Source organism: Triturus cristatus, chromosome 7 (assembly GCF_964204655.1).
Source record: "Triturus cristatus chromosome 7, aTriCri1.1, whole genome shotgun sequence".
NCBI classification, from domain to species: Eukaryota; Metazoa; Chordata; class Amphibia; order Caudata; family Salamandridae; genus Triturus; species Triturus cristatus.
In genome coordinates this window covers 952,566,799-952,590,347 of record NC_140590.1, presented here as the reverse complement: position 1 = coordinate 952,590,347, position 23,549 = coordinate 952,566,799, and positions in this window count along the sequence as shown.

The window sequence follows — 23,549 nt, the reverse complement described above, 5'->3', positions numbered from 1 at the left end:
GGGAAAGCTCCGGGAGCAGATGCTCTTTCGGTGGCTTTTTACAAAGCTTTTCAGGATATACTGACCACATTATCTCAAATTGTCAGGCATCATGCCGCCCTCTATGCATGAAGCTGTCATCGTCACGTTACTAAAACCAGGAAGAATGCCCAGTAACTGCTCCTCATACAGACCCTTATGCCTGCTTAATGTAGACGCAAAGATTTATGCTAAAAGTTTTGTGAACAGGCTGGCCCGCTATTACCCGGCATTGTTCGACCAGAGCAGGCGGGGTTTGTCCCCAGCCGTAACCTATTCCAAAATCTGGGAACACTGTTTGGCGTGGTGCAGAGACTGAATCCAGAGGTCAAGGCTCTGGCACTATTTCTCGATGCAGAGAAAGCTTTCGACTCTGTTGAGTGGGGCTTCATGTTCGTGGTGTTGCGCAGGATAGGAGTTGGAGACATATTCCTTCGATTAGTATCAGTACTATACACATCGCCAGAGTACGTATCGGGGATGTAGTCTCACTAGGATTTCCTGAGTACACGCTTAATATCTCCGCTTATGTGGATGACACTTTACTATACATTTATGATCCAGAGGTAAATTTGTCCCCCATATTACGAGAGGTCGTCCAGTTTGGTGGTCATTCTGGTCTTCGAGTAAACTGGGATAAATCCATCATATTCCCACTCACACCCGCCACCACGGAACCCATCATGGAGTTGCCGCTGCGCTGGACCACAGATGCAGTGCGATATTTGGGAATTAAATTTCACACTGACCCGGCATTAGTGATTCGGAAAAATTATGGTAGGGCAACGCAACGACTAACTGAAAACATAGATAAATGGATCAGGCTCCCGCTTTCACTAATGGGGAGAGTTAACATTATGAAAAGGGTGATCCTACCAAGATTCTTATTTTTATTCCAAAATATACCCATTCCCCTACCCAAATACCTATTAAAATTTGGCGCACAGCTGATATATCTAGTGTGGGCCGGCAAACAACCCCGAATACGAGGGGAGTTGGGCAGGTTGGAAGACCCAGATTTATAAAAGTATTACAGAGCCTCTAATAGCACATTTGTCCATTATTGGATACATGGTCCGCAGGACATACCTTTTTTATATTTGGCAAAAAAATGCGGTGGATCCGCTTTCACTACCCCAACTCCTTACCCATTAGACCTCCAGGCGACTTCAGTTCTTTGATTCCCTGGCGGTCACTGTGCAAGCTTGGCAGACGTTACTACATATGCAGGCAGGGCCTTTCTTGTACTCTCCAGAAATGCCAATCCAGTGGGGTTTATGGTTCTCGTTGGGCCAAGATGTGGGGGTAAGGCAGGCTCTACAAACTGTAGGAATCACTAAAATGGGAGACTTTTTCAAAGGTGGTGCACTAGTATCCTGGGAGGCCTTGCAATGGCCAGATATGCAGCTGGCAGGCACAGCACTATTTCACCACTTTTAGGCCAGGCACACGTGGCACGCCCTTCTGGGTGATGACATGCTAGAACCGCAGGCTACAGCGACATTTACAACACTCATTACGGTTGAGGAGCCCCTTAAGCTAATCATGAAATTTTACACTAGCCTACAAGCCACTCGTCGGTCTGAAGTCCTCAGAGTTAGACAGGATTGGCAGCGAGATCTGGGCACTCCGTTGAGTGACAAAGAGTGGCAATATTGTTGTTCCCGAACCCGCTCCGTCTCTAACAATGGAAGGCATAGACTTATCCACTTTAAGTTTTTGCACAGGGCATACTGCACCCCTGAGCGCCAGTTTAGAGGCGGGTTAGCAGAGACCTCCCGCTGCCTAAGATGTGGGGGAGGAAGATGCGGCATTCTGGCACCTAGCTTGGCAGTGCTACTGGATACATGCATTCTGGGGCAAAGTGTTTCAGGAGCTGGGAGTCATCATCAGTGCTGACTTGGAGCCAGACCCTAGAATGGCACTCCTGGGGTGGGATCTCTCAGTAGGTAGGACAGTGTGTCCGTTGCTAGCCATTGGACTTCTCCTGGCTAAGCGCCGGATGGCATTGCACTGGGTGGGCGGCCCGCTGCCGCTGATTAAAGAATGGCATGCTGTATTGCAACACACAAGCTGATATATATAACGAGTTACTCCCTCCCAGAAGCCGTCGCAGGAATTATTGGGGACCATACCAAACATATCTCTCAAATAAAGCTGCGGATGTATTTACAGACCCACAATCCACTACCACTGGGGCACCGTCGCAGGAGGTGGAACACAGAAATATAAGGAGTCAATAGATAAAGACACAACATTTCAGACTGGGCCAAAAATGGGAGCTGGGCCTTATGTAAGACACTGGCCAGTAGAGCGGAATGGTTAACCTGCGGTGGTTGTGATTATTCTTCATAGATGTCATTGTACAAATGGAATTCCTTAAATGCCTGAATCATGTCTTTGAATATTTATATTGATATGTATTCGGATGCCTCAACGTGGTATAACTGTGTGTTTAGCTATATGCATTATGTTTTATGATGAAACCAATAAAAATAATAATAATTTAAAAAAAATGTCTAAGATCTGTGCTTCAGAAACTGGGGAGAAAGAGGACCAAATCTGACTAGGCAACCTAGACTCCGACAGGGTGGGGTCAGCTGTTATCTGAAGATGCTTGTTAATTAAGTTGTTAATTGTATTGTGAAAGAAGTCTGACAGATTCTCAAATAGATAAGGGTTATGGTGTTATAGTATTGCTTTCTTCCTCTGGGCATGCTATAATTTCATATAGCCTAAAAACCTCCCTAGTCGGGTTTCTAGACTCCAAAATGCACTTCTTGGTATAGCCTGCTTTAGAAATCTTGCAACGTTCATAGTGTCTCTTGAGCATGGATTTAAATAATGATTTATTATATTGTATTGTATTGTAATTGCATTTATATAGCGCTTACTACCCCTGACGAGGCGCCGAAGCGCTTTTTCGGCGAGTAGCACGCTACTCCGGAACCCATAAAGGATTAGTTGAATTAGTACAGTGAGATATGAAAGTGATTTAAGTAGTGGATAGGTTAGTCAATTATTTGGATTCAGAAGGATAGCGGAAGGATAGAAGAGGGAAAACAAGGTTTGTATTTATACAGCCCTTGTTACCCCTGATGGGGAGTTGAAGGGCTCTTTTTTTTTGGCAAGTAGCACGCTACTCCGGAACCCATTAAGGATTAGTGGTGAATTAGTATAGTGAAATATGAAGGGCATTTGAGTGGTGGATATTAATCAGTTACTTGGAGTGAGAAGGATAGCGGAGGGATAGAAGAGGAATAAAAGGTTTGCATTTATGCAGCGCTTGACACCCCTGATGGAGTGTTGAAGCGCTTTTTTGGCGAGTAGCACGCTACTCCGGAACCCATAAAGGATTAGTGTTGAAAATTTATCAACTAGATATAATTTTTTCTCCTTCTCTTTTACAAAGTTCTCCAAGTGTTTTTCAAGATTTCAGCTCTTCATTGAACCATGGAGCAATAGGATGTTACCTTTTAGTTTTGATGCATTTAATTGTGTTGATATTGCCCAGAGAGGATAATAACCAGGTATTTGTTGAGGAAGAATTAAAAGATGGATTGTCTTCCCTCAAGTTGTGGCTGGTAGTCTTTAACTCGATCTCAGATTCCTCCAGGTTGATGCTATTCCACTGCCTAACCTGGAGCGTTCGTGCAGTTGAGGTATGGTTGTTACCCACCTCACGGTACCTTAAAACAGATAAAAGAATGGTTTGTCCAGGGAAGTTGGGTGCAATGTTTGAAAGACACCCATAAATGGGTGCTAAGAACAGCATTCAGGATGTGACCAGACTCATGGGTAAGACCAGTATTTAAGACCTCCAATTTTAGGGTTCTATTTATTAAGGGGGTTGCATCACTTTTGCACCACACAACGTAGTGCATGCATGACACAACCCCAAAATGTGATTTATCAAGCCACGTAAGCCCACTTTGCGTGGCCCTGAGTGGCTTGATAAATCCGGGTTAACACAACACAGTGCAAATCGCTGCGCTGTGTTACTCTGCCCCAGAAAGGTGTTCCATGGGTATTGTGTGGGTGTTCCTACGCAACTTCCATGGATTTTGATGCATTTCCAGATTTACCATTACTGGTAAACGTGGGAATGCACCAAAATGCTATGACTACCCAGGAAGGCGTAACGAGGAGAAATATCTTTATTTCTCCTTGTTACTTCCTCCCTCTTTCTATGTGTGCTTTATTCTGCAGCACACATAGATAGAGGAAAATACCTTAGGAGATTATTTTTGTGCAGGAAGTTGCCTCTTCCCGGACAAAAACAATCCTGCATGCAACACAGGCTGGGTGCCCGCATTGGTGCTTGGCAGCCCATTGTGGAGAGGTGTGGTGCAGCGGCCAGGGCAGCTGACTTCGGAGCAGAGGGTTCACGGTTCGATCTCCAGCGGCAGCTCAGCTCAGCACCGTGTGACTCTGGGCAATAGCTCACTTAATTTCCACGACGGCCCCCAGCGCCTTGAGACCCGTAAGGGTGAGTAGCTGCGCTATTTAAAAACGGACTTACATTTACATTGTGCACCAACAGTGGGAAAAGGCAGGAATGCACCTTATTGTGATAAATACAGCCCATTCTTGCCTTTTCCTTGTAACGCAGTGCAGCAAGGTGACTTGCTGTGTTGCGCTGCGTTACTTTAAAAAAAATATATATATATGCCCCTTAGTGACTACGGAAAATGGTGGAAATTTTGCACCTATCTAAACGATCGTCCAAATGGATATTAAACTCTCCACATAGTATTAGTTTACTACTATTTAGCAAACATGATGCATCTGCATCCTGTTTAACAAAAGATGATCTGGATTGTGAAAGGGTATTTGATTTTGTATTTCACCTTCATGAAGACACTCAAGGATCAGCTCACCAAGAGACATACATTTAGAGTCATGTCTTATAAACCTAATAGAATCAGGTTCCAAAAAGGCACTCCTCTTTATATTCAAATGTACTCAGTACAGTATATGAACTTTACAAAATGCTACAGAGGAGTACCTTCTGTCCTTGGATACAAACATGGTGAATCTGGCTTGCAACTCCCCAAAGAAAATGGGTTGTAGTGCCTGAGTGCAGGGTTGCAGTCCCTCAGCGCAGAGGTCTTTGAATCATTCGATGTAAACTTCACTTTTTTGGCAAGAAAACGATGTCTATATTTGAAGTTTCAAATAACTCTGATTAATAGAACGAAGATGCTTAGCTTAAATCATACAAAAGAAATAGAAATAGATATCATTAAACAATGAAGATACAACCACAATTGTGACTTTGCTGAGGTTATTGTTTAAATGATTGGTGATAATTTGCTATGAAAAGAAAAGGGCTCAGGAGAGCCCATAGCTGTGTGCCGAGGGATTACAACCCACATTCTTTGTGATGTAACAAGCCAGATATGCCACATAATACATCATGGTTCACAGAGGAATTAAAAGCTATCACAAAAAAATCTTTTTTTGAAACTGAATAGGGTGCCCAAGTATGTGTTCAGGTTTAAGGCTTTTAGGTCCTTATGGAGAGCTCCTTGAGGAAACTTCCTTAAGGATTTGCTGTGGGCTTTAGTCAGCCTTTGTTCACCATAAAAGGAAGGAGAGGTGTAGGGTATTTCACTTGAGCAGACTGGGTGCTTCTGGGTTGTGTTGTCAGCTAATATTTGTTGTATGAATGAACATCCTCCACTAGTGTCTGTAGTTGCGTGGGTCTTTTTTGTGTTCCTACAGAAGTGGCTGGCTGGTGATCCAGTTCTGTCAAGGTACTCTTAAAAGGACATAAAGAAAATAACATTGTCTAATCAGGTATCACTCTATATTTCGAAACATTATAAGGGAAATTCTAAGACAGGTATTGGTTTATATCTTTTAGAAAAAACTCATAGGTTTACAGAGAACCTCCAGTATCTGTATTAACTTGTAAGCAATATATATGCAGTAAAATAAAAATAGTAATAAACCTTGTCAAGAAATGATTCAAAAGAATGAATACAAGTCAACAGTCAAAAATAGTGCATCACATTACAGCTTTATAATCTACATTGTGCTCTGCATTTTTCGTCCTGATGATGACCCATGAACAACCTTAGGGTTGAAACGCCGTTGACATTTAATGGATAAAAGACTGTGTTACATTGGCCATAAGGGAACAATAACTACATTTTAGCATTATTTATATTTATTCCTTTGGCTTTATTTTAATAAAAATACATTTTGGCCTTACTTGTCTTTTGCCATTTGCAAATTTCATCACACTTTACCGGGCGTTTTATTTGCTTATTGTTTGTTTCTCCTACACTGTGTGACCACTCATAGAGCACTATTTTGGACTGTTGACTTGTGTTCATTTTATTGAATCATGTCTTTGCAAGGTTTATTTGTCCTCACAAGGGCATGGAGTGCGTATCATAATTCTTTACTCAGTCTATCGACTTGTGTGTCCCTGGCAGTCCAAGGGAGAAAATAGTTTGGTACACGCCTGACAGCCAGACTTTGTGTAGAGTTTCTTCTTTCTTTCTTTTATTTTATGTTATATTTAAAGTTTTGTATAGTGCGAACATGACCCAGGTGGGTATCAGAGCGCTTTACATACGGTATAGGTAGACAAAGGAAAACAGCTATGGGAGAGAAATCATGGAAACAGTGGGACAATAAACAACAGGGCCAAGATGAAATTGAGGTGGGCACAGGAAGCAGGTTGGGTGAGAACTACAAGTAGGGCAATATGCATCTAGAGCAAGCCAGACAGTATACAGTCACTTGGAGGCAATAGGAGCACAGCATCAAGTTCAACACATTGTTCATTAGGAGAGTTTGTTCATTAGTAGAGTTTTGACTTCCCTTTTGAAGTCAAGAGTAGAGGGAATCAGTCTTGTTTCCACTGGAAGGGAGTTCCAGATTCTCGAAGTGATGCCAGAGAATGTACGATTGTAGGTTTTAAGCTTATTACATTTCTTGGGCTTGAGCAACAGTGTGCCGGTGCTCCTTGTGGACCTGGAGCCACCCGAGAGTTCCAGCTTGTTTGTCAGTTAGAGTGGGGTGTTGAAGTGTAGTGCTCTATGGGTCATACAGGCGATCTTTAGTTGTATCCTTTCTTCAAAGGGAAGCCAATTGAGCGATTTCAGGTCTGGCAAAATGTGGTTGGTCATCTTAGAACCCGTGATAAGTCTAGTAGCAGCATTTAGAGATGCTCTGATAGGTGCTAAATTGAGTTTCGGCAGACCGCAAAGAGTCGCACTGCCGTATTCTAGTCTGGAAATGACAAGTGCTTGCACCGCCAATTTAAAGTCATCTTGGGGAAGGTAGGGTTTGAGTTTTCTTAGGCTGCAAAGTTGGAAGTTCGCTCCTTTGGTCAATGATCTGATGTGGTCTTGCATGTTTAGGTTTTTGTCTAGCACAACTCCTAGTGATTTAGTGGAATCAACGATGTGAGGTGTGTAGTTGGGGGTGGTGAGGTTACTGAGAAATTTCACCACAGTGGGGGTTTGCCTAGCGGGTGCAATGAGGAGAAATTCCTTCTTGAGGGCGTTTAATTTGAGATGGTTGGAGGGTAGCCAGTTGAGGGTTTTGAGAAGGGTTCCGTTGAGAGATTTGATGTCTTCGGGTGTGGAGATTTTCATAGAGTTGGGTGTCGTCCGCATACATGTGATATTGGATGTTGGAGGCTTTAAGAATTACAGTCAGTGGTTCCAGGAAAAGATTGAAGAGTGTGGCGTAGAGAGAGGATCCTTGGGTAACACCAAGTGTGCAGGAACTCGGGTTGGAGAGAGACTGGTTGGATTTGACTCTTTGTGTTCTGTTGTTGAGGAAAGAGGAAAAACATTTAAGGACCGTGCCTGAGAGCCCCATCCTGCGTTCCAAGAGGAAGAGTAGATTGTCATGTTTGACAGTGTCAAATGCCGATGAGAGGTTGAGCAGAATTAAAAGGCAGGCTTCGTTTTGGTTAAGTAAAGTGAGAGCCTCATCCACAATGTGAGTGATGGCTGTTTCGGTGCTGTGGCCAATGCGGAAGCCCGATTGGATTAGGTCGAGAAGCTGGAATTGCTCAATGTGTTTTCATATTGTTCATGAACACATTTCTCCAGAAGTTTTTCCAGGGTGGGTATGTTTGTGATTGGGCGGAAATTAATCAGGTCAACAGGGTCAGCCGAGGGTTTTTTGAGAATAGGGAGCACCTGGCCCGCCTTCAAGCAGTCCGGGATCTCACCTTGAAGAAGTGAGGCGTTGATGATCTTGGATGGAGTTGAGGTTGGAGATGATGAGATCCAGTGTCGAGCCTAGGTTGTGTGTGGGGCTGTCACAGAATTGGGTCAGAGATAGGTCGGTTAGGAAGTTTTTGAAGGTTGTAACCACCTGCGGGTCATTCCAGTGGAGATTGAAGTCACCAAGGAAGATCTGGGGGGAGTGTTGACCCAGGTTGGAGGAGATGGTTTCCATTACTTATTCGATTAGATGGAGATTATCACCTGGGGGTTGGTAGAAGATGTGAAGGCTGCATAAGGGTCTGTGTGTGCTAGTAATATCTATGCATAGGTATTCACAGGAGGAGAGATTAGCTGAAGGAGACTGTTTTGCTGTGAGAGAGTTGCGGAAGATACAGACTATGCCACCTCCCAATTTCTTAACTCGGTCGAGTCTGATGATGCTGTGACTAGGAGGGACTAACAGGTCAAGGATAGGGCCAGAGGAGTCGTTGAGCCAGGTTTCTGTGAGGATAAGGAGGTCCAGAACTTGGGCAAGGATGAGATCACCAAGGTCTGTGGCATGTTTCACCGCTGATCTACAGTTAAGTAGCATGCTTTTCAGGTGTGATTTGTGCAGGGTGTCTGTAGGCGCGGGTTGTGTAGTGGGGATCTACAAGAGGTTATTGATGTTTATGGAATTGGCGATGAGTCTGGGCAGTCTATTGGGGTTGGGCATGATGGTTTGGATGGGTTCCGCATTACCATGATTAGGGAGTGTCGAGTTAGTTGTATTTAGTGGGGCTGTTTGAGAGCATATAGCAGGGACCAAGATGTCCGAAGGAGGAGAGGAGTACTCAAGGAGGAGGGAGAGAATATAACATTCTGAATATGGATTTAAGGATCTGGCAGGTCTAGACCGGGCGTTAGGATAGGGAGTGGTGTTCGAATTTTGGGCAGTGAGTTTCGGGAGGATCATATGTGGGATCTCATGTGTTGTCATGGTGGAAGAGAGATGGTGGATCTCAAGTGTGGACATGTTGGGAGAGAGATCAAGGGCTAGCTCTTCGGTGGCCTTCATAAGTTTAAGGATGACAGTTTTGAGAGTTAGCAGTTCATGGTTTATTTCCTTGAGCTTAGAAGCAGGATCAGAATGTGTATTATGGGTCAAGTAGAGGGAAGGAGGAGGGTTGGTCAATGGAGAGGGCGGAGGGGAGTTCAGGGCAGATGAACGGGAGGGGGAAGTCCAGTAATGGAGAGTTCCCCTCTCCTAAGCACTGGCGCGTGAGGCGGGTGGGCGATGTAAGGGAGGCTAGGGGAAGGAAGGTTGAATGAGTTCCTGTTGGAAAGTGGGTAAGCCCGCTGTCTAGTGAGAGAGTTATGTAGGCAAGGGCTAGTGGCAGAGGGGGTGGGGAAGTGTCGACAAGTTGGTCGGAGCGAAGGATAGCAACTGCACCGTGATTATTGGCCAAAGTCTGGTCAGGTCCTGGCATGGTGGGTGAGTTAGGGGAGCCTGGGGTTGGAGGAGCTATGGTCCAGTGTGTGTTGATCGGGGTAGGTGTGAAGAACCAAGACCTTAGGGGCCTGGCGGCGCAGGGTACGCCTTAATCTCCTGAGTTCACCTGCTTTGTCGAACAGAGACACGGGACACTCCGTTAGGCGTAGAAGATAGGGTTTATTAGCTGCAGCTAAGTACAGTTGTCCCAGAAGTACACTCGGTATGTTCTTAGGAGACTGCCACTTTACTTCGTGGCGCACAATCTTTTATAACATACATATTCACAAAGAACACTCCCAATGCATACAGGGTCAACCAATGAGAAGAATGTGAAAACAAGATATTAAGTAACTCAAATAAGCCCCTCTCCCAACTGTGTTTGTCACCCTTCCCCACAAGTTAATCAGTGGTAGTGTTTATAAGTCGACTTGCAGGTGGCAGGACACATTTGTATGGCCCAGAGGTCAGTTGTGAAATGAGAGAATACGAGTAAAGAATAGCGAAGGCCAGAGGATAAGATAAAGTCAGGAAAGAATGGTGCGAACCAACAGATAGTTGAAACAGGGATCAGTCAGACCAGACGAGGATTAGTGGAGTCGGCCGGACCCTGACACCAGCTATAAACAGAGGCAGGAGGTTATTTGACACGTTGCAGTAGGATGAGGGAAAACAACACTTAGCTCACCGTGCCGCCTGAGTGAGGGCAACACAAAATGGCAGAAAGACACAAAATGGTGGCTAAATACGAAAGGGATCGGAAACTGAATTACCTCAGACGCTCCTTTTGCCATTACTCAGGCAAGACACACAGACTCATTTTAATCTGAGTCGACGTCAATGGCCATGAGGTCATCAAGCTGTTGCTGCAACATCATTTTAATGCTCTCCGTCTTCCGTGGCACAGGCCTTGGGACACACATAGTGGCACAAAGACCACAGATGGCGGGGCCACACTGCATACAGAGACAACAGGAAAAAATGATGGCCAAAACCACTCCAAGGAATGTTAATACCTTCCATCCCCATTTGGACAGTAATCCCCAAAACCATTCCAACAAAGACCAATCTCCTTCGTCCTGATGAATCGACTCGGAGTTCACATGTAATTTGGAGATGGCTTGGTATACCGTAGGGGCGTCGTCAGGTATATAAATGCAACAGCTAGATCCGATCAATTTACAAACTCCACCACGATCTGCAAAAATAACATCCAAAGCAATCTGGTTCTGCAATGTCATGAGACGATCCGCCTGAAGTTCAGCTGTGAGATTGCTCAAGGCTCCCACAATGACATCTATGGTAGTCTCAACAACACAAACCAATTGTCTCATGTTTCTACTGTTGGCCATTGGGCCCCAAAAAGGAAGAAATCCTTTAAGGAAATCACCTCCCTCTTGTCCTGCTGTGTCTTTAGAATCAATAATCCCTCTGCCATATCTGTTTCTGTGATGTCCCGAAGGAGCAGTGTATGTAGGGGGGAGAAGAAAGGCTATATAGCATGTTCCTGAAAAATCCGTTGGTAGCCACGTGTATGCTCTATCGTGGCAGACAAAATACGTGCCCTGGGATGGCACTAACGGTGGTGAATTCTGAGATGTGTGAATGTATGTATGGGAACAAACACTCTTTCCTTGTCGAGTGTCAGTAGTCTGGCCATTTATTTGTAAACAAAATTTACCTCAATGAGGCACAGTCCAAATTGGTGGAGATTTTCCCTGTTTAATCCTATCTGTAAGGCTAGTGGCGTAACGAGTCACGTTCCAAGCATCATATGCCCGTTTCTCATCAACAGGAACCTTACTATTCTCCACAATTCTAGCCATAACCACTATTCCTTTTATCAGAGAACTAAAATCTTGTCCACTACCATATGAACCAGCTGGACGTCTAAATCGGTTCTGATATGCATTTGAAAACATCACAAAATAGGCCCAAGCGGAACCTTCATAAGAAAATGGAAGGGCTAAATATGGCATCCCTTTTTCTGTGGTATGAGGCATAAGTCCACACACCCAACAGTCGGTTGTGTTGACTACCAATTGGTGTTGATGCAATAACTGGACAAATGAATTGGTAAAATATTCTGTTCTCCTGATTAGTTCATGTTGGGGAAGCGTATATAATTGGTGTGGGGAGATAGTAGAATGAAAGGGCAAAGAAATAGAAGTAGGAACAGATTTGTGCTGCATAACATGAACAATCCAACCTATACAAGCCAATAAGATACTAGCAAACATAAGAACACACAATGTTATGCCACATTGACTGTACACTAATTTACAATATTCCTTCTTATTATTCTTTCCCAATTTGACATCCATCCTCTAAAATTGTTGCTCACGGCAATCTTCCTTACTCACTTGGTTGTGATTATTAGCCGTCCTATGACACTGCAAGTCCTGGGGGCCTAGCCACTATACAGGTCACGAACCAAGACTCCTACCGTGACCCTGCAACCTGGACAGATGATACATGTCACGAAAGAGATGAAAATTTCAGGTGTCCTTGACCAGTCTAGGCCTTAAATTATATCGAGTTCTGTTCAGTACAGTTTGGTCCTGAAATACTGTCTGTGGATCTGTAGTATTCAATCGGAGATGTGGCGGTACTGCTTCTTGTAAAACGTCGTCATCTTCTTTTCAGACCGAGCTCCATCTAGGTGTGCACTACTGAAAGGTACAAACCGAGGGACCCTTTCGCCTTCAAAATCACCTACACCCTTACGGACCCACTGGGCAAAAGGCAAGGGCAAGGGCACCTTTTTGCAGTGCACGCCATGGATCCAGTTCTTTTTCCCTTCGACCTTCACTGCTGTACGTGTTACTAGAAGGACCTGTCGAGGCGCCCTCCAACGAGGTACCAAATTCCTTGTCCTCTGAAAAATTTTCACACAGACCCAGTCTCCCGGTTGGATAGAATGACCTGGGTCTGTGGAGGCCTCTGGTAAAGCGTCTCGAACCTGTTGGTGGAGAACACGTAATTTAGGGGTGAGGAATTGCAAGTAATCAATCAGCATTGGATACTGTATGTCAGAATACTTTTTAGGGCGAGGGACTCCCCAAACATTAGCCGGGCGCCCAAAAACAACCTCGTATGGGCTGAGTCCCAAACGAGAATGTACAGCTGTTCTAGTGGATAGGAGAGCCACAGGTAAAGCATCGGGCCAGGCAAGTCCCGTGCTAGCCTGTACCTTTGCAAGCTTAAGTTTGAGAGTGCCGTTATATCACTCTACCAAACCCGCTGATTGGGGATGGTTCGCCGCATGGAATTTTTGGACAATACCAAGACCGGCACACACCTTTTTAATAATTTGGCCCACAAATTCACTTCCATTGTCACTCCAGACAATGCGCGGCAAACCAAACCTAGGGAAGAACTCTTTCAGAAGAACTTTGGCAGTGGACAAAGCAGTGTTGTCTTTCAGGGGGTAGGCCTCTATCCATCTGGAGAAGGCACACACCACCACCAAAACATATTTGAGATTCTTGCATTGTTCCATGTGAATATAATTAATTTGCAACACCTCAAAAGGATATGTTGGGGGAGCAAAATGACCTGCTGGAGTTGGAGTTCCCTTTCCTGGATTATGCATCAAGCAAACGATACAATGCTTCACTAAATTATCTGCACATTTTGGAATCCCTTCGTTCAGCCACACTGGAGCCAGAAGCTTACATATTCCTTTCGCACTAATGTGGGCTGGACCATGTGCCATAGCAACTACAGGCAGCACATAGGCATCTGGTAACAGCCAACGCTGATGTTATGACAATTCTATCCAACATCCCATCGCGTCTAACATTCCTGTACTCTCTTTCCACTTACTCAACTCTTTCTCTGTAGCCTCTCCTTGAATCGATCTCACACTTTCTATCGTATCCTCACACATTCCTTTTTCCTTGACCCAATTTGCAGGGCCCGCAACATACATGCGACTCATAGCATCTTTGGCTGTTTCTTTCGCTACCTCATCCGCAAAAGCATTCCCACAACCAACATCATCAGTAATCCTCTTATGCGCACTGCACTTTATGATTGCTATCTGGGTAGGCAAAGCAAGTGACTCAAGAAGATCAGTTACCAACTGGCCATGCTGTATTTTAGTACCGTGGGAGGTAAAGAATCCTCTTTCCTTCCACAAACGACCAAAGCTATGTGCCACACCAAACGCATACTGGCTGTCGGTATATACATTCACTCTCTTCCCCTTAGATAACACACATGCTCTGGTCAAAGCTATCAGTTCAGCCGCCTGAGCTGAATTATGTCTGATGCGTGCTGTCTCCACGATTGTATGCAAGGTGGTAACAGCGTAAGCTGAAGTTGTTTCACCATTAGGGAGTTTAAAACAAGAACCATCCACCCGTAGGATCCCATCCGGGTCCATTAGTGGTGTATCCTTCAAATCAATCCTACCTTTTGTCTCCTCCTCAGTACGGAGAAACAATCATGTTGTTCCTGAATACCTTTCTCTTCTGGAAGAGGTAACAATGTGGCTGGATTTAAAGTGTTACATCGTTTGATGTGCACATGACTAGCCAAGAGCGTCAGTTCATACCCAGACAAGCGAGCGCTTGTAAGATGCTGCGTTTTTGTCCTATTTAGCAAGGTATCCACTGCATGTGGTACCATGACAATAAGAGTCTTATCAAGCACCAATCCAGTAGATTGACAAATAGAAATTGCTGCTGCTGCTGTAGCTTTAAGACAACTAGGCAATGCCTTGGCTACTGGATCTAATGTAGCCGAAAAGTAGGCACATGGCCGCTGCTTGTCTCCAAATCGTTGTGTTAAGACTGACAACGCACAACCCTCTCTTTCATGGACATAGAGCGTGAAGGGCTTACTGTAATCCGGAGTACCCAACACAGGAGCAGAGCACAGAGCAGCACGTAAATCAGAAAAACTCTTCTGACATTCATCAGTCCAAGGAAGGGGTTGGGGTGTGTCTTTCAAAGTGAGTGCCAATAAAGGTTTAGCCAACAAAGAAAAATTTGGAATCCACTGTCTACAATAAGAGGTAATGCCCAGAAAGGCACGCACTTCTCTTTGTGTGGATGGCACAGACATTTGTGCGATTGCTTGAATACGTTCTGGGGTCAGTCGCCTTCCCTCCTTCGACAAGAGATGACCTAGATAGGTAACCTCTTGGCGGGCATATTGTAATTTAGAAGGTGAAACCTTATGGTGAAGGTCAGACAAGTGACACAATAGTGCAATAGTCACGTTTTTGCAAATATCCTCTGAATCAGCAGCAATCAATAAATCATCCACATACTGAATAAGGGTAGCACCTGGCGGCAAAGGAAACGCATCAAGCTGGCATTTCAGAGCTTGGCTATAGATGGAGGGACTTTCTTCTTCTTGTTCGCTTTATTCGATAATTCATATCATAAAAGCTTTCATACAGTACAGTCAATACTATATACATCGAATTTTGTAATGGTTAAAAAAGATAAAATGTTTAAGAGTACATGGTATGACAACAATAAAAGTAAATGGCAATTCATAAAAATTCCCTTTAAAAACAACTTGCTACAATCAACAAGGGGTCTCAAAATCACAATTCATTCCTTTAGACCTCTTTACACTAAAAAGTGGGTTCAGAATGTAATCAATAGCAACATTGGCTAATTTAGTGGCTTTGGAAATGGCTTTCGTGCGAATGATCCAAGCCCGACCCAGGAATTTTGCAACTCCGCACACAATTACTGGCCTAGACGCATCTGATCTCAAGATGCGTAGTGCAGCTAGATGGTTCCTTGTTCCTAGCTGAACACAAATAGGTTTTAGCCATTTATTCCTGGCCTGCTGATAGGCCGGGCATGCAAATAGGCAATGAGCTATTGTTTCGTGGGGAGCTTCGCAACACGGGCAGCTAGGGGAGAGATTTTTTGCTGGATCCCTCTGAGCAACTGAAACATTAAGATACAGTGACCCAAACCGGAAAAGTATATACAGCTTTCTATCCATAGGGACTCGTATGAAATCAAGATAGGGTTCCAGATGGCCAACATGTTTAAACAATAAAAATTCTTCTGTGAGTTTCCCGTACCTCGGATAGGATAGGTGACGCTGGAGTATCCAATTCCAGTAGATCTTTTTTAACTCGGCCTTGGAGGGCTGGGCTTGGTTCCTCCATGCGTCAGCTAAGCCCAACGAGACCAGGAGTTCCTTCAAATCAGTGAGCCATTTTACCCTTTTACCCATATCCAGAGAAATCAGTTCACTGAGACCTGCCGCATAATGCGATAATTCCGGGGTGGATCTTAATCTAGCCCAATAAAAAAGGGGGCATAGTCTAATAGTATCGCTCACCCTGCGCCTCCCTGTATCGAGGAATAAGGGAGTTAATGGAGTACATTGGGGGACAGAGAGGATATCTCTTAAAAACGTATTCTCTGACTTTTGTATTTCATCTATTTTTTCGAACCCCCAAAGTTCTGCTCCATAAGTTGCCGCGCTAACTGCCTTGCCCTCGTAAACGACCAGTGCAGGGGAGACTAGTCTAGAAATAGACAGACGTTGTTCTCTTACAATTGCCCCTGCTGCCCTTTTATGACTTAGTAGCATTTTATTCAAGTGTGGCCTCCATGATAATTGGTCCGATAGCCTCATCCCCAAGTAATCAAAGCAATGAACTTGCTCAAGATAAGAACCATTAAGGATGAGTTTCGGTCTAAACTGTTTTCCAGGGTTAAAGGCCATAAATTTTGTTTTAGTAATGTTAATAATAAGGCCCCTTTGAGTACAAAACTCCTGGAAATGAGTAAGTAGTAATTGGAGACCCATGGGGGATTTGGAGATCAAGAGAGTATCGTCAGCAAAGAGTGCAGTTATTTTTCCCCCGCCAGGGACTTTCACAATAGCCTTGGGGTGCGCGCTTGAACCGGAAACTTCGGCCTCCTAAAGAGAAGCCAAAAATATCCCTACTCTTTTCAGCAATGGGGATGCTGAAGAAAGCATTTTTCAGATCGATAACAGAAAACCAAGCTGCCGAGGCAGGTATCATAGTGAACAGGGCAGTGATATCTGGAACAACAGGAAACTGTGGTACAACAATTTTATTAACCTCCCGAAGGTCAATAACAAAACGATAAACAGGAGGCTAAGAAGGATCAGTGCGTTTAAGAACTGGGAGAACAGGACTATTGCATACATTTCCCCTCGTCTCCTCGACCACACCCTTCTGAACCAAATCATAAATAATAGCAAAAAGTGTTCTTTCACCATCATTGGGAATTTTGTATTGAGGGATGCATGGCAATTTAGCATTGGGCTTGAGGGTAACAACATAGGGTGGGATCTCAAGACAACCAACATTATTTGGACCCGTAGCCCAAAGTGTTGCAGGGAGAGAGAGCAATTCAGGTGGGAATTGATCTTTAGACAAATACATTGGAGAAGTCAGATTCTGCCCCAAAACGAGATGTACACCAGAAGGAGAACAATATATCGTTGCATGCAGTCTTTTTAATAAATCCAAACCCAACAGATTTTCGCCGCAACCAGTATTTAAAAGAAGCGGAGCTTCCAAATCATAAGAACCAATTGAAATAGGCAGAGGACAAGAGACCGGGCTATGAACTGGGGCGCCAGAAAATCCCACCGATACATTTGTTAAGCCAGACAAAGGTGCCTCAGGGAGTTTGGAGTGAATAGTAGAACTTCTCATCGCACCAGTATCTAAAAGAAATGGCTCTGAAACACCCATTGTAGTGACATTAACATAAGGCCCATTCTGATCTACTGGAATCGATACAACTCCCTCACTTTGTCTATGGCTGTCCTAGTTAGCGTGAAGACCGTCATTCTCACCTTCAACATAGTAATCATCATTGTAATACTGTGTAGACTGAGTATTTTGCTGATCAAAGTAGTTCATAGAATGTGGAGGTGGAGGGGAACGCTGTGTCTGGGGCGGCATACCTCGACCTCTACCCCGGGCGCTAACTGGGAACCACCACGACCTCGTGGAGTAGATAGTCCTCCATTACGCTGTAATAAAACCGGGCAACTATTCTTAAAATGACCTTCCTCCCTACAATAGGCGCATTGGTTGGGACCTAACAAAGGCCGCGGAATATAGGGCTCAGGCTTTTGAAAAACCCTCTGAAACTGGGGAGGCTGTTGAAACTGGCGCGGAGCAGAGCAAGGAGGATAAACTTGTTGCAGAAGAACCTTCGTTTTTAATTCTTTAGTCTTTTTCTCTTGCTTGTCTTTTTCCTCTTTGTCCCTGTTTTCGTAATATTGAGCAGTAGCCAATATCTGAGCCGAAGAAGAAACAGCCCATGAACTTTCAGAGTCTTTTAACTTTTTTTTTTTTCTCGAAAATTCTTTTTATTGGCATTTTAGAATATAATCATACATACATTACGTTCCATGGAAAGGAGTATGTTACATGTGTAGAAACGGAGACCAACATCAATGTAGAAAGTATGTCTATGTCTTGTTCCGTGTGGAAGTGGTCTATATTGTAGCAGATCATTGCCTATTTAGAAAACTGGGGAGGAGAACCAAACTGGGGAGTGCCATGAAGTTCTGAGTGACAAGGCCTAGGCTATGTCCCGAGTCCGCCATTGCCCATTCGGCTGTATAGTCGCCTCCTATCTAGGGGGGAATGGGCGTGTGCGCTATCCGGGATGGGAAACCGTGGGGTGCAGCAGATGAATAGGGGGGGGGGGAACCCATCTGGCCCGAAGGTGATGCAGGGGGACCCGGGGGGGACTCCCCGCCGTAGGGACCGGAACCGCGTGAGGTGGTGCGACATCGGGGGCATGCATATCGGTTACCGGGGCAGCTGGAGTCTGAGATTGTCCGAATTGGTGTAGTAGGAGCGCCCATTCTAGAGAGATTGGGGTTTTACGGGTACCCTTGGCCTCCTCCTCTCGTATTGCGTCCTCCTCAGCTGCGGCCCATTTTAGAACCGCCCCTACCCAAGCTGCAAGTGGAGGACCAGTAGGGGACCGCCAGTGCATGGCTATGCAGCGTTTGGCCAGTAGGTGGGCCAAGAAGACGAAGCGCATCGGTACCTTGTGTTGCTTTCTCCGCCCCAGGATACCCAGCGCGCAACCCTCCCAGGTAGTCAAGTGTGTCAGCCCCGTGAGGTCTCTGAGTGTCGAGTGGACAGATGTCCAGTAGTTCTGAATGCCCGGACAGGTCCAGAACATGTGAAAGAAGGCAGCATCCCGCGCTTGACAGCGAGGGCACAGAAATGTAGTGTCAGGATAAAAGCGCTGAAGGCGCGCAGGTGTCAAGTAGGCCCTATGGAGAATGTGAAACTGTATATTCTTAAAGCGGGCATTCCTGGATACTTTTTTGGGGAATTCTATCGCCCTGTCCCATTTGCTGTCGTGAAATGGTCTTCCTGCCTCCTCCTCCCATAGGGCCCGGAGAGGCCCCAGCAGTGGGGGTATCAGGTTCCCGATTGATTTATACAGCTATGTAATAAGGTGTCGGCCCCGTCCCATTCGTAAGATTGTGTGGAGGACTGGATGTGTGGGAGGTTCCCCCTGCGTGAGGTCAGAATATGGCCGAAAGTGGCTGAGGAGTTGATGGTGGAGCAGGAACTGGCCTGGGGGCAAATCGTAATCCTCCATGAGCTGTCGGTAGGGCCGGAGCTGTCCCTCGTCAAATAGCATTTCTGCTTCGACGATGTCCCTCGCCGTCCACTCCCGGAGCATGGCGGGTGTGAAAAATCCGTCATTTCTGGGCCAGCCGACTAGCGATAGCGATGGCGTGTATGGAGGGCAGCGCGGTGCCATGCGGTGGATACGTTGAACACATTTCCGGGCGATGTCCACCTGCAGGGGGTAGGTTCGCACGGGACGGGAGCCCGGCAAAAGCAGGCGACGTAACTCGGGCCCGGGCACATATCCCGTGGCAGTGCATGTCTCCAGTAGGTATCGCTCTGCCGTCCAGTATGAGAGCCATTGGAGCTGCGACGCCAGGAAGTAGGCTTCGAAATTGGGCGCCCCGAGCCCCCCCTGCGTTGTGGGCAGTCTTAGCTTGGCCAGCGCGATTCTGTGTCGTCCCTTCCCCCATATCAGGGAGCTGAGGAGTGTATCTAAATCTTTGAAGAAGGAGCGGGGGGGGGGATCACTGGGAGATTGGTGAAGTAGTACAAGAGCCGCGGGACCAGAATCATTTTTGCCAGGGCTATCCGGCCGATCGGGGCCAACGGTAAGCTCCGCCAGAACCCAATGGAGGATCGTATCCCTGCTAGTGCTCTCCGATGGTTCCCCTCAAAAATGTTGATTAGGGAATGATATAATCGGATCCCGAGATATCGGGGACCCTCCGTCGCTCAATGAAGTTTCCGGTCACCGATCCAGACCACCCGAGAGGGGGCGTCCGGGTGGAGGGGGTAGACCATTGACTTGTCCCAGTTCACCCTCAACCCCGAGGCCTCCGCGAACTCCGCCAGGGCGGTCTCAAGTTCGGTGAGATCCGTCGTCACATCCCGTATATATATGAGGAGATCGTCCGCATACATGGATACACAGTGCGTGCCGTCCGCTAGTGGGATACCCCATGCCTGTCCGTCCCTACGGAGCCGGATGGCCAAGGGTTCTACCGCGAGTGCGAACAATAGGGGCGAGAGGGGGCACCCCTGACGCGTGCCCCTGTGTATCGCGAATTCCGGGAAGATATAGCGACCTAGGCGAACCCGGGACGTAAGATTAGTGTAGAGTAGGCGAGTATAGGCTATGAGCGTGGGGCCGAGGCTCGCCCGCCCCAGGGCCGCAAAGAGGAACTGCCATGTTAGAGTGTCGAACGCCTTTTCAATGTCCAAGATCAGACACGCCGCGTGAGGAAAACGATCCCCAATCTGATCCTGAACGTGAAATAAGCGCCGGATATTATGAGAGGTATTCCTTCCTGGAACGAAACCGCATTGGTCCGGGTGTACCAACTGGCATATGATTTGAGAGTATCTGTCCGCCAGAATTTTCCCTAGGATTTTACAGTCAGCTGTGAGCAGTGTGATGGGACGGTAGGAGGCGAGAAGTTAAGGGTCCCGGTCAGGTTTCGCAAATGTCACAAGCACCGACGCTCTCATAGAGCCGGGCAGCTCGCCGAGTCTAAGCGCCGAATCCAATACTGCTGACAGACGAGGGGTCAACAGCGGGGAAAAGGTGGCGTAATATTCAAGTGGAAGCCCGTCGAGGCCAGGGGCCTTGCCACGGGCCAGAGCTCGTACCGCGCCTGTAATCTCAGTTGTTTTTATCTTTGCGTCCAACCCTTTCCGGTCTGCAGCGGAGAAGGGGAAGAGGGTCGAGGAAGTGGTCGATGGCCCCGGGATCGAGAGACAAGGGAGCCGTGTATACAGCCGAGTAATGGTGATAGAATACCTTGATGATCTCATCCTGAGATTGCACCAGAGTGCCCTGGGGATTTATGATTGCGGTAATAGGCCGGATTTCGGTATCTTGCTTAGCAAGCCATGCCAAGAGTGTGCCCGACTTGTCACGGTCCCGATGCATTCGGTTTGCGTATGCCCGAAAATTGTGACGGCGGAGGTCCACGCACGCCACCTGGTACTCTGATTTGGCGTGGGCGACCTGAGCCACCGTCGCCACTGATTGATCTGCAGCCTTAGTGGCCGCCGCCAGTTGCTGCTCCGCCTTCTCTAGGGCATGCTCCAGGGTGCGTGTGTTATAATCTACTGTTTACCGTTCCCCTTTGCCTATGTATTTCTTCCCTACTGCTCAGCCAGAATGAGAGTTAGTGTGCTTGGAGATGTCTGGAATGTTGGATGATTGATGATGTCGTGGAATGCATGGGTGCTTGGTGAGGCAGTGAGTGCCAGTTGGAGTGAGCAGGCTGAGCAGCGGGGAGGCTGCTCCTGGTGGGGCATCACCTGGACTTTACATCTTCCAGTAACTTATCTGAGGCTGTACATCTGAATAAACCTACAGCATACTTATACTTAAACCGGCTACTGGACCTTCATTTAATTACAATAGCGTCGCACCCCGGTTCGGTATCGAATGCATTCTCCCCTGGCCACCACCTTGAAGCCATCCCACTCGACCAGGGTTGACGACGCGGTCCCCGCGTTATGCGTAAAGTAGTCTTGGATGCTACGTTGGTGGTCATGTGTGAAGGTGTGGTCTGTGAGACAGTCCCCCGACAGTCACCACGTGGAGACCGGGGGATGTGGGGGTCGCCACTGGAGGCCAAGAAGGTGTGCATTATGATCGGACACAACTCTACCCAAGTAGTCCGAGTGACATATTTGCGGGAGAAGCGCTGCAGTGCATAAGAATCGGTCAAGCCGGACTCGTAAATTATGAGGAATGGAGTGGAACGAGTAAATGTGGGTCTGGGGATGGTGCTGCCTCCATGCATCCGTGAGGGACCAGTGTGCGGCCCAAGCTTTAAACCGGTCTATTTGTCTGTAGGTGGGAGAATGTGGGAGTGGAGGGTGTGAGCGAACCAGCATCGGACCCAGGATACAGTTGTAGTCCCCTCCCAATAGCCAGGGTACCTGCGTGAATTGAGCTAGAGAGATTGTCGGTCCCAGAATTTATCCTGGTCAACATTTGGGGCGTATATGCTTCCTAAGAGGATAGCCCTCCTGTCTAAAAGACCCTCTAGTAGGACGTATCTGCCTTCGTCGTCCACCACCCGTCTAAGCTTCCGGAAAGGATTTCCCGGGCGAATCCATATCAGTGCCCCCCTGGCAAACGAGGAGTAGGTCGTGGCGCAGATGAGTCCGCGCCATTTTACTCGTAGTCTGCCGACTTCGGTTGTATTAAGGTGAGTTTCCTATAAGCAGAGGATAGATGCTTTCTGCCGTTTCGCATTGGCGTATATCGCGTAGCGCTTACGTGGGGTATGCAGACCACGCGTGTTGAGGGTAAGTATGTTAATGTCTGCACTAGTTGTCAGTCGTGCCATGGCTGATCAAGTCTGCGTGGGGACTGGGGGTGGTGCCTAGTAGAGACATCGTGGAATGGACCCCCAGGGATGCACTGCGTTAAAGGGGGCAAGGCGGACTGGGAGCCTGGAGAAACCGATGTACTGTGGTGCAAAACTCCATGGCGAAGTGGGACATATGCCAACCGGGGTGTAAACAACGTGTGGGGATGTGGGAAACTGTCCCAATACTCAGGACTCATTGTGTGGGTAACGGTGTGTCCAAACTACCTCCCGTAACACCAGAGGGGGGGAGAACTGCTTTATATGATAGGGGGTGACGATGTGCGAATGTGAGGCCGCTCGTTGAGTGGGCATGTAGTAGGATCGATGTGTATCTGGAGCAGGGTGACTGTCCCCGCAGGTGCAATATCATGGGTGCTATGTGTGCATCACAACCAAGGATACCAAGAGTCCGTGTGCCTGAGTTGCCTCAGGGTAGAGGAGGAGAGGGCAGTCCATCCAGTAGGCCATCTGCCGTTTGTGGAGTGGCGTGGGGGGGCGTCGCCCGATCCGCCCCCGAGACGGTGCTGTCGCTGTCGTTTTCGCCTTCGGATGAAAATAGGTGTCGAGGTCTGTCTATAGAGTCTGAGGGCTGTATGGTGCGCAGGTCAATCACTGCTTGTAGAGCTTCCCGTCTTTCTCTCATAATCTGTTCCAGGTCCGGCGAATCGTGGGTGCCCTGCGTTGATCTGGACTCGATGTTACGGAGCTTCTTGGGCCGCTTCCGGGCGTGAAAAGTTTTGAGAGGGGAGCCTCTCTGGGGGCGAGGATCGGATGACCGCGGGCAATGTTGATCTGTCCAATCTTGTGCGGCCTCCGCGGATGCGAAGAAGATGGAGGACCCCTTATAGATAATCTTGAGGCGGGCCGGGAAGAGCAATGCGTATTGAATCTTATTGTCCCGTAAACTCCGCTTTACGTCCAGAAAG